Source organism: Pseudorasbora parva, chromosome 1 (assembly GCF_024679245.1).
Source record: "Pseudorasbora parva isolate DD20220531a chromosome 1, ASM2467924v1, whole genome shotgun sequence".
NCBI classification, from domain to species: domain Eukaryota; kingdom Metazoa; phylum Chordata; class Actinopteri; order Cypriniformes; family Gobionidae; genus Pseudorasbora; species Pseudorasbora parva.
The window spans coordinates 25,803,405-25,814,725 of record NC_090172.1 but is presented as its reverse complement, the minus strand read 5'-3'; the positions used below and the strand labels follow the sequence as shown (position 1 = coordinate 25,814,725).

At 36.5% G+C, this 11,321-nt stretch overlaps 1 protein-coding gene across 1 annotated transcript in view; it reads left to right on the top strand.

Annotated features, from left to right (window-relative positions):
* LOC137068772 (insulin receptor substrate 2-B) overlaps positions 1 to 11,321 on the top strand; it is a 29,478-nt gene that overhangs the window by 4,310 nt on the left and 13,847 nt on the right. The gene's annotated exons all lie outside the window — the stretch shown is intronic.

Below are 11,321 nucleotides of genomic sequence, written 5' to 3'. Positions count from 1 at the left end.
AGCGGCTGCTATGTAGTTGGCTGAGTGTGTGTTGCAGCAGGGGGAGTGAGAGAATGCAGTGTTAGTGAGTCAGTGTTCTCAGCAAGCCCTAGATGACTCATTTGTTTATCATAGTTGAAGCAGAGATAGATGTATGTGTGTGTGTGAGGAAAAAGGTTGGTTTAAAGAATCTAATAACTTTCTAGCATCTCACACCCTCTCTCTTCTTGTACCTTTCTTTTTCTTTGGCAAACAGCACTTTTGTAGATGTGTGACTCGGGTGATGATGCACAGAAAACTTTTTCATGCAGCATTGCTGCCAACTAGGGCACAATATTGGGGAAAAAAACTGACATTGCAATATTTACTTTTTCTTTGATTTTTATATATAGCGATATGAAACAACCTGATGACTTGAATAGTTCTGTTTGGAAATAACAACTATTGGTTCATTTTGTATGTAATTTAATCTTTGTATAAAAAAAAAAGATAAATGCCAAAAATAAATTGGATAAATACAATCGAACAAAAAAAGGGTAATCGAGTAATCGGTGGGTATAAACTGTATAAACTATATTTATCTGTCTGTCTGTTTGTACACACGTTATTTTACACTGTACAAACTGTGCATTCTATTCCCCTACCCAGTGGATACCCTAAACCTAGCCATAACAGGAAACATTCTGCATTTTTTACATTTTCAAAAAAACATAATTATGTTTATGAATCCATTTACATTGTGGGGACTGCTGGCTGGCCCCCACAATGTAGGTGATCTCAGGTCTATATTACATTGTGGGGAAATTTGGTCCCCACAATGTAATATAAACACACACACATGCGCAAATATTTCTAAGACACAAATGGGATGTGTGTGTATTTATATGCACATAATAATCATAGACAATACACACAAACATTATATGTAAACAGAAACATTTATTTTGGATGTGATTAATTGCCCAGCACTAGAAAAAAACTGTTTTTTTTTTATTTTATTTTTTTAGGTAAGTCTAACAGTAGAAATTGAATAATCAAATGTAAAATAACACTGCATAGTTTTCACTGTATAAATGTAATATCATTAATCTTTGTAAAAGCTACAAAAGTTATTTGCTCTTTGTATTTTGTTTGATTTGTTGAACGTTGTCACAGACAGCAGCATGTATATTAGGCTGCTGTCCAAACTCGGTCCTGCAAGGCAACTATCCTGCAGAGTTTAGCTCCAACATGCCTTAACAGACCCACCTGTCTCTCAATTTGTCTTAAACCTAGTAAGATCTTTAATCGGTTGGATCACTTGTTTGATTGGGTTGGAGCTGAACTCTGCAGGGCAGTGGCCTTCCAAGAGCAGGATTTTGGACACTCCTGACATAAAATATGAGTGGCTATTTTTTTCAGGGATACTCAATGAGATGGGTATTTTGGCATACTTTTGCATGTATGTTTCCTTTCAAGCACAACTAGACGTGGAAGAGAACAGAATTTAGTGTTGGCATGCTATCTGTGCTGCTCTGTGTACAAGCACAGAAAACAACGTGCGAGTTCCGAGTTAAGTTCTCCTTTGTGTCGTGACTATTTAAACTGATAGGATCTAAAACATGCAAATTATAAACTTTCACTTCGTTGTCTTGACTAGTTGTTGCAGGCTAATTTCACACACGTCAAACAGGTCTCCGTCCGCCATAACTTGGGACACATCGGTTGTCCCCTAAACTCACGCCATTAAGTCAATGTTGAATAGTTCTCAGACAAAACAGTCAAATGTTATACAGGGAGCTTGACATGCAGATGGTTTACTTATACAGTTATCTGCACATCTTGTTGGTTTTATTTAATTTGCATTCAAGCATTTATACACTTCATTTTTTTTTTGATGAACCTGTCCCGTACCTTCTGTAAAGTTTTTTTTGTGTTCGATGAGCATTATCTATACCGTATATTTATAGCTACAGTGTGAGCGTTTATGTTTATGTCTTTCAAAAGTTTGACTATCATCTCAAAAGTGAACATGTATGGATTGCATCATCTGTGTGTCATGCACGCTTATTGTGTCTGTACATGCCTGCCAGCACAGGTTTGCACAAGACCAGTAACATAAACTACACAATTCCAAAACTTTTAAGCTGCCTACTTCATGTTACTAGACTTAACTGGATTTTTGTCTGATAACAGTTCTTGCTATGATATTGTTTGTGAATTATTTTTTAGATGGATCTGTAATTTTGATTACAGATCCCCCCCCCCCCCCCCCCCCCCCCCCATCATTAGTGCTGGTCACCATTGACCACCAGTGGTCTGCATACCTCAGTTTGAGAACCGCTACTGGTGCCAGGTGTTGGTACCAAACATGTCTTATGTTTCAAGCTTGTCCATGTTTTGTTGGCTGTCCACTGGTTTCTTTGATGTGGGCTAATAGTCTCTGCATTTTGCAGCACGGGGACATGTGATGCAGGAAATGCATCAGTGTAGAAAAATGTTGTTCTTAAGCCTGCTGTGTTCATCCACCTGGAGAAACTGGGATTCAGTCCAGCCAGTTGTCTTCCTCTTAACCTCCCACCCTCTCAATGCTCTCTTTCACCAGTATTATTGAACTCTTTTCTAATACTTGTTAACTTTATTATAAAGTAGTGCCATATTTTTTTAGTGCCGCTAATTTTAAGTACCTTGGAGTATATTGATATGTGAATATGATAATCATTCTGCACGAAAGTACTATTTGTACTCATTGGTGTGCAGTGTTCTGAAATGGCACAAAGTCCACTTTTAGTTTATTTTGATATTATACTTGTTAACTAGTCTTCCTATTTACAGCATTATTTAACTATTCATTCTGATTGATTTGTGGATGCAGAACATAAAAAGGAGATTCAGGATTTATCTTGTAAACAATGTAGGTCAATCAAAGCATGGATGCATTGCCTTCTCTCACATTACTTTTTCCCATTCGTTCTCAAATACCTCCAACCAAACACACAGCAAGCATTAGAGCAGTGCTCTTTGCTTTTTTCATGAGAGCCACACTGATAAATCAATAGGAGAGTGCGCTTTTTACAGCAAAAGTATGAAAAGTTACATCCAGTCATAAATAAAAAGCGTGTCGGCTTATCAATTTGTCATCCTTGACCATACAATAGCCTATGCAATGCAATAAATAGAAAGTTTATCAATCTGTCATCCCTGACCATATAATATGCAATGCAACAAATACAAATAGAGGGTATGCATAATGTATGTAAACTTTCTTTAAAGTGCTTATGATAGGCATACATGTCAACCCATTGGGTATTAGTGATGTGGGTTACATGCATGTATATTAACACGCCATCAAGTGCATCATATGCACGCAACAAAAGGAAAAAGTAATTTTGCTGTATCAATCACAATATAAATACAATTTGTGTTATAGATCTAAAAGAGCACATTTGGCATTAAGAGCTGGAAAGACAGCCAAAACTGGCAACTCTGGAGTGTGTCATGCACGTAAGGGCAAAGGGGCATCTTTTCTAGTCCATATTTCCATATAATGCTGCTGTTATGGGTATTTATATATATATATATAATTTATATATATATAAATTAAGTGCCTGTAAAACTCAAGCTCAGAGAGATGCTGACTACCTGTGTAACTTTAATTGTTGGTCTCACTGTTTGACAGTGTTTGTTTTAAAAAAGTGACAACATTTTTTTATATATATATAGTTTCATAATATTTTCGTTTTCTTAGTTTGTGTATTTTTGTGCTGTGGATTAATTTCACATAGAATTTTGAGGAGGCATTGCCTCTCTTGTCTCGTGGGAAATGCTTCTGATTATGTTGTATCATGGTCATGACTTTTGCTCTTTAAGAAAGAGTGCAACCAATAGTGGATTTTACCGATAATGGTAACTAGGTTCAACCACACTGGCCGATAACCAATTATTCAGCCTAAAGTTTTTAAATTGGATACTGAATGAAAACAAACATAACCAAGTAAAATAGTCTGAACTTATTGAATGAAAAATATTATTGAAGAGTATTAAAGCTCAACTGTCTCAGAATGGCACCGGATTGTGGGATATAATAAAGGTAGCTAATGATACATATATGGTGCCTTCAAAAATTGATCAGATGAAGGTATCTCAGGAGACAGGAAGTGAAGCTAACATTAGATTCAGACGTTCTTTGATGCTTTTCTACCTTAAAATGTGAACTCCGAAGGCAGCATTTTCCAGGTTTCGGACGCAGCGGCAGCCTATATTAAAGCTACAGAAAGATAAATGCCAGTATGCACATTAACAATGATTTGGGACAAAGTTGGGGTGTGTACACTCAAAACAATGTGTTCAAACTGAAATTGGATGCGTTTCTGATTTGTTGAATTTCTTTCGGCTGTATGAACACATCAATTTTCTTTTTTGCTTCATTAGCTTTATATAAGGAATCTTGCTATTGAATGCAAAAAATGACCAGTTGGAAATGTAAGGGATTGTTCACGGCTAGCCATGCATTAAAATCATTTAATGCATGGCTAGTTACGGCTCTTTAGTTATAGCACTCCGTCCGCTTTAAACAAAGTAGAGACATCTAAATGTTTTTAGATGAAAGAGTTCATATAATGAAAACAGTTGGAAATTTTGTTTTTGGTGATTGTTGTGAAATTAGACATGGAAAGGAGTAGGATTTTTTCAGGTTTAGGCTTGGAGGTGAAATTGTTTCACTTTACTTGTTGAGATGTCAGTATGTCAAACAAAAAAGTTTTACAGTAACGCACGTGACTAAGGCCCACTGAAATCAGAATTGGATTTTTTTTAGCTTTTAGTATGACACTGTCAGCCTTAGTTATGAATAAGCTGGTGTGTTCCAAAACAATGACAAAATTTGCATTTAGGAGATCTAAACATTCAAAACTTACAGTCTCTCACTTCCGTTAAAACAAATTACAGATTTTGGTGACATCATCGCAGACTTTACCTTCTCATGAAATCTTCTGTCCAATCAAATCCTCTGTAGACTCTAAAGCCGCCCCCTACACTGCTGAAGTTGCGGCTAAAATTGGTCAGTTCAGTTGTTCACACATTTAATTTCTACATGGTGAACAGCACATAGCACACTAATATGCGATCGGAAACGATTCAGTGTAAATATGCTTTCAGTTGAGGCGACTGAAGTCTGGTTTCATGTTCGTTTCACACACCGCTGCAGCGACCACACATAGTCTAGACCAGAGCTGTTGATTGTGGATCATATGCTCGAGTCGTCGCAGACAACAAACATATCGGAACCATTTGAATTCTGCACAGAATTCTTTATTTCAAAGCGATATTAAGGAGATGATGATGATGATATATGGTTAGGAAACTGGCTTTACCAAACAGAAAAGCTCTAGTCAAACTGACACTGTGTATTAACGAAACACTATTGACTATTTCAAAAAAGGGGAGTAGCTGCTAACAGCTGGAGCCATTTCAGGGGAAATCACATCAACACATTGAATAATGCGGTGCGTTCCAAAGCACTTCAGCGGGCCTATTCGTATTGGGACCCTGACCCATGATAGATTTATTTCGTGTTTTTCCTAGAATGGCTGACATAGGCTATTACAAAACATTCAGTGGCACATTCAGTGGCACACACAATCAAATACAGACTTGACACAAATATGTTTGAAAAGTGCTGACTTTAATGTGTTTTATTGAAATCTAAAATGTAGCAAAATTAGGTTATGTATTTAGGATTTTGTCACAATTACGTCAGTATAGTTGCTCGAGTAATCTGTCAGTCACTACTGGAGGTGTCACGACACACGGAGATGCACACACTATACACTAGCGTATGCCAATGAAGACCGCATGTGCCACGGATGTGCCAATACAGTCATAGATTTGACGTATACGTCCATATCTGCGCAGAGTGAAATCAAATGTGACATTTACTTCTGTGTGTCAGGTCATGTCACTTTATGTTAATACCATAGATATGTAACATTATACGTATAACGTACATCTATGTTTGATACTGCCACTGTCACTGTTTGCAAGCGTTACTATGTTTACCAATGCTTATAGTAGCGGATACATTTCGAACTGTAATCAAGCTGACTGAAACTACCTGTGCATTAAACGGGTTTACTGCACACCTTCCAGCCAATCAGAATCAAGTATTTAAACAGACCAAGGTATAAATAATAAATAATAATGTTATGGATGGTAACAATCATGAAATCAGACATTTGGGACAGATTTCCGTGTATTTTTGTCACATAGTTTTAACTGCTCGAGGTATTAATGTTAGCGTCCTTTATTGACGGCAAATATACCACTGTTCTTTCTCTACTAATGATGTCAACAAATTCATTCATTTATAATGATATGGTCTATTTTAAATTCGTATCTGAAGTGTCCAGCTCTGTACAGCGCGCAGCTTCACGTGTCAAAACAAATTCCATGAGGCATCAGTGGTTTCGCCTCTCTCTAATACTGTATAATGACATTGGACATTGCTTCTTGGCCACTCCAACAATGGATGTAATCCTGGAAAAACTATCGTTATGGATTTGTGCAGATTTTGTTTCCAGGTTCTCATGCCGATTATTCTGTAAAATAAATCAATCGGTCGACCTCTATAAAGTAAGCCACTCCGATAGTGCTAAGTAATACTCAGCAGCACAAGTAGCTCAAATCAATTCAAAGACCATAGCCACCGTTCTTGTTACTGGTGCTATAAGTGGTTTTTAAATGGAGTCAATGTCCATACCACCTGACAGATATCTATGAAATGGGCATCATGAGATCACACCTGTCTCTGTGACCGCTCTAGACTGTCTGCCCTTTTTAAGAATCACTATAAAACATTGAACACATTAAGGTTTACAGATGTCTTTGCAGGTAGATGTTTTGGAAGGAGGTTGTTGAAGTTGGTGCAACTTAGCGAAATGGCTAAAATGGCTTGCAGCACCTTTTAACCTTAAGTACAATTTAGTCTAAATACATTTGATTCTGACGTTGTGGGCCTGTCAACTGAGTTTGGCACTGGTATGTTAATAAGGCGATGTTTTGGCTATGCTGGTTCATGGGCCTGTCTGAATATGGGGTATGCGTGCTCTTTCTGGTGTTGGAATGTAAATTAGCGAGTGCATAGCTACAGAGGAATGCATTTTAATCTCAACACATAGCGCTTTTCAGAGCTCACTCTGGGACTATCACACATCATGAGGTAAACAACCAAGGTAGCAAAGAACAGGACCGTTTGTTCTGTACTAAATTGTCACAGATCCTCCAAATGAGCGAAGAAATGTTTGAAATGGTTATTTTGGTCTCTGCTGCTTATCTAATGTAGTCTTGTCTGATCCTAGGCTGTTAAGTATAAAGCCTCGTTCTGTTCTGTTCTTTCCCCTTACAAAAACATGCTGTAATGACACCATGCTTCAGTGACGCTATCATATTATATTATCAATTTTATTTATAAGATAATCATCAGTACTTATGAATGCCATGATCAGGGATGTGATCTTTCCCTCCCCCTTACTTTTTTTTATAATTTATTATTTTGTTGTGCCTGGTTACTTTACTATGATTGAAATCACGAAATAGCCTAAAACAATTTCTAAATAAACTGCAAAATTTTAGGATACTAATCCTACCCTAACTCTATATTAAAGGGTTAGTTCACCCAAAAATGAAATTGATGTCATTAATGACTCACCCTAAAGTTGTTCCACACCCGTAAGACCTCCGTTCATCTTCACACACAGTTTAAGATATTTTATATTTAGATAGCGTATCCAAGTGTAGGCACACTATACTGTCCCTGTCCAGAAAGGGAATAAAAACATCATCAACGATGGGGAGTGTGATCATGTGCTAACACCACACAGCAGCTCCGTTTATGGCCTTTCTGTGCTCATTTCCTCACATTAGATTGGCTAGTCATGTAAATAATTGTAAATAAATAACTTACGTAACTATGCTCAAGTCTGAAAATGTTCTAACCTATCTGACATGACTGAATTTGAATAAAGTTTGTGAGACACAATTTTCCAAAGACTCCTCAATATTATTTTTTCAAAATATCGCAAATAATGTTCTAATCGCAATACAAATGCCTTACAACGGGGGCAAATGCAATCAGAGCTTGATGGTTTCTGTTTGACCTTAAATCCAAAATGGTGGAGTGTTGGTGGACACTATCATCACATTTCTTTTACAACAACGGCAAAAGTCGTCAGGAGCCATTGCAAAATCTTCCTCGAAATCACAAACAGAGAATTGCTGTCAGTCTCAGGTGTTTCTCCGTCGCTCTGCAATCGTCATCTCCTTCATCGCTCTGATTGGTTTTAGGCATTTTTAGGTCTATCCATTTGCGCCCAGAGGCATTTGAGTGACAACCGTTGGTGATTCCCTATGGAAATGTTTATCTGTGAAGCTTTGCCAGACCATAACTCAGGTTTTTTTTTGTCTGGAATTGTCTGTTTTTAACCAGGCTATGCTGGAGATACAGTAAAGGCTGACTTTTGTGTGGGACTGTGTTGTAGCCTCTATACCATGGGCTACGTGTCGATTTTCATTTATACTTCTGCGTCGTTGTCCACATCCATGTGCAATTAAACATGCAGATGGAGCATGATTCCCACTTAGGAAGGGGTTCTGGCAGACCAATCACAGTGCTTGCGGTCTGCGTAGAATTGACGCAGTGTTATATTTTCAGGGTACATCACCTATTGCTTGTGCTACTACACCCAGCTTATAGTGCATACGCCATACACTCGACGCAGAAGTATACATTTTTCTTAATGTCTGCCCCATCTCATGTGCACATATAGCTAATACATGTGGTGGTTACTTATGTTTTAGTGTTTACTATGACCTCATTGTATTTTGCTGCAGTGGGCTGAATGGATCATATTTGAATGTATTTGGATCAGATTTAGCAGTAGAATGTTATTCTAAGTATTGCAAAATGTACTTGATTGATTGACACTAATAGGAGTGTTAATTACTGTTATATTTTTTAGTCTATCCGACACCATTCCAGGTGTCATTGTTTAAATGTGCTATTAGCAGGTGTCCATGATTAGTTTGTCCTGTGATCGAAAATGGGGATACTAGTGGAGTTACCAGGAATCCCATTATCCCCTTATGTAGTGACCCACTCCATATAGCAGGGCTAGACATGAAGCCTTTTCATGTGCTTGTCTTTCGTACAAGTAAATTGGTCAAAACATTAGCTTTTACGTAAACCACAAAATTGTATTCTGAAGCATCGGTTCAGTCAGCTTTGACATATTTAAATCTGCATGTTTATATTTTTTTAACCTTTATAAAGGTATAATAAAAATAAACTAAATATAAAAATTAGTATTTTTATATTAATACACTAAATTAATATGGTTGGACACTAAAACATTTAGTTTCGGTGGAAAAAGATGATGTTGTAGGACAAGATCAAAATATGTATTAATGTATTATATGACCAATGGTGTATTTATGTTATGCAACTTCAATAAAAAATAAAATGTAAAAAAAAAAAGAATGAAACTAAACCACTAGTGGGTGGCGATAGTTAACCGTCTTAATGAGTGAGTCATTCATTCAAACGATAAAATATAATCAGGATCACATTTTCAATTGTGATGGAATTCAGCACCCTTGGTCGTATGTGCTGTTTACCTGTATCATATGTTAAAAATATAAAAACTACAGTACCACAGTAAGTTAACAGAGTTTATTTAAGCTGCGCTGATTTGTTGCGATTTCTTCTCATGAGGCTGTGTGACTCGTCAGTTAAATTCATTGAGATATACTTGAAGATTCACGCAATGAAAAGTGCGTTATAAAAAAAATTAATAAATTGGTAACGCTTTAGATTACGGCCCGGAAAGTACTGCATAATTAAAGTGAATTTAGCATAACTTTCTGTAATTATATTGTAACCATAAAGTAAGTATATGGGAAAAATATGTAATATTGGGGGAATAAAGGGGTGGAAAATTAACAAATTATTTATACTGTAAGTATTTTTTAATTAAGGGGTAATTATCCGTGTAGTTACGGGGTAAGTATGAATGTGCGGGCTGTAAATTCAAGTGGCTCTTGTTCTCCTCTTGTTTCATGTAGTTATGGAGTAAGTACAATTAAAAACACATACAATCTGATATCACTCGGAAACCTTTATTTAAAAAATGAAAAAAAATATATATAAACGTTTAAAAAAAAAACTGATATAGAACACATTAATTTCTCTTGCTTGGCTTCATCCTCCTCTTGTTCCTCTTCTTTTTCTTCTTTGCCACAGATGAATCTTAAGAAAGATCCCACGTCTCTAGCTAGTATTCTGTAACTGTTACACTGAAAATACAGTGCTCGCAGAAATGTCCTCACCGCTTACTCATCTTTTACCCTCCTGCCATCTGAGATGTGTACGACTTTATTTCCTCAGATGAACACAGATAAATAAACAATCTAATTAAAACTCATTAGGGTTTCTAAGAGTTAAGGCATCAAACAGCACATACAGCAATAACTACAGTAATCCATACGATCCCAATGGATGAATCAATGTCTTCTGAAGTTAAAGTGTTTGTAAGAAAAATAACAATATATCGCATCCGACCAGCAGTTATCTGCGTGTGCATGCAAGGGTTGATTTCACACTTGACGTAACTTGAAGCGTCAAGCGTGACGTGTGCGTGCCGAAAAACTCATGTTGATGTCTGATGCTGAAAACAAAAAAATTATGCTCACAACAGTATACAAACAATAACATAATATATGATAATAGCAATTAGAAACAAACAAGAGTAAAAGACAAGAGCTGTCCGTTCTCGCGTGTTTCAGATGTGTTTCACACGCGTGCATGAGAACGACGTCATGAAAGCTTGAAGCGTCTCATGCACGAGCTGGTAACAGCTGATCAGATATGAAACGATTACTAAATTAAGACAGCATTTCTTGGTGTACTACTTTTTCTTTTAATAAATAATAATAAAAAATGTCAAAAGACATGGGATTCATCCTAACATCCATGATCCATGGAAACAAAAATGAAGAAGAGGAACAAGAAAAGAAAGAGAAAGGGACAAAGTTTATTTAAAAAAAACAAATGGATACATGCTATAAATCTGTTTTGAATGTTGTTTTTCAAATAAATATTTATGAGTGATATTAGTTTGTAAATGTGTTTTTAATTGTACTTACTCCATAACTACATGAAACAAGAGGGGAACAAGAGCCACTTTAATTTACAGCCCGCACATTCATACTTGCCCTGTAACTACACGGATAATTACCCCTTAATTAAAAAATACTTACAGTATAAATTATTTATTTTTCCTGACAGTACCCCTTTATTCTCCGACTATTAC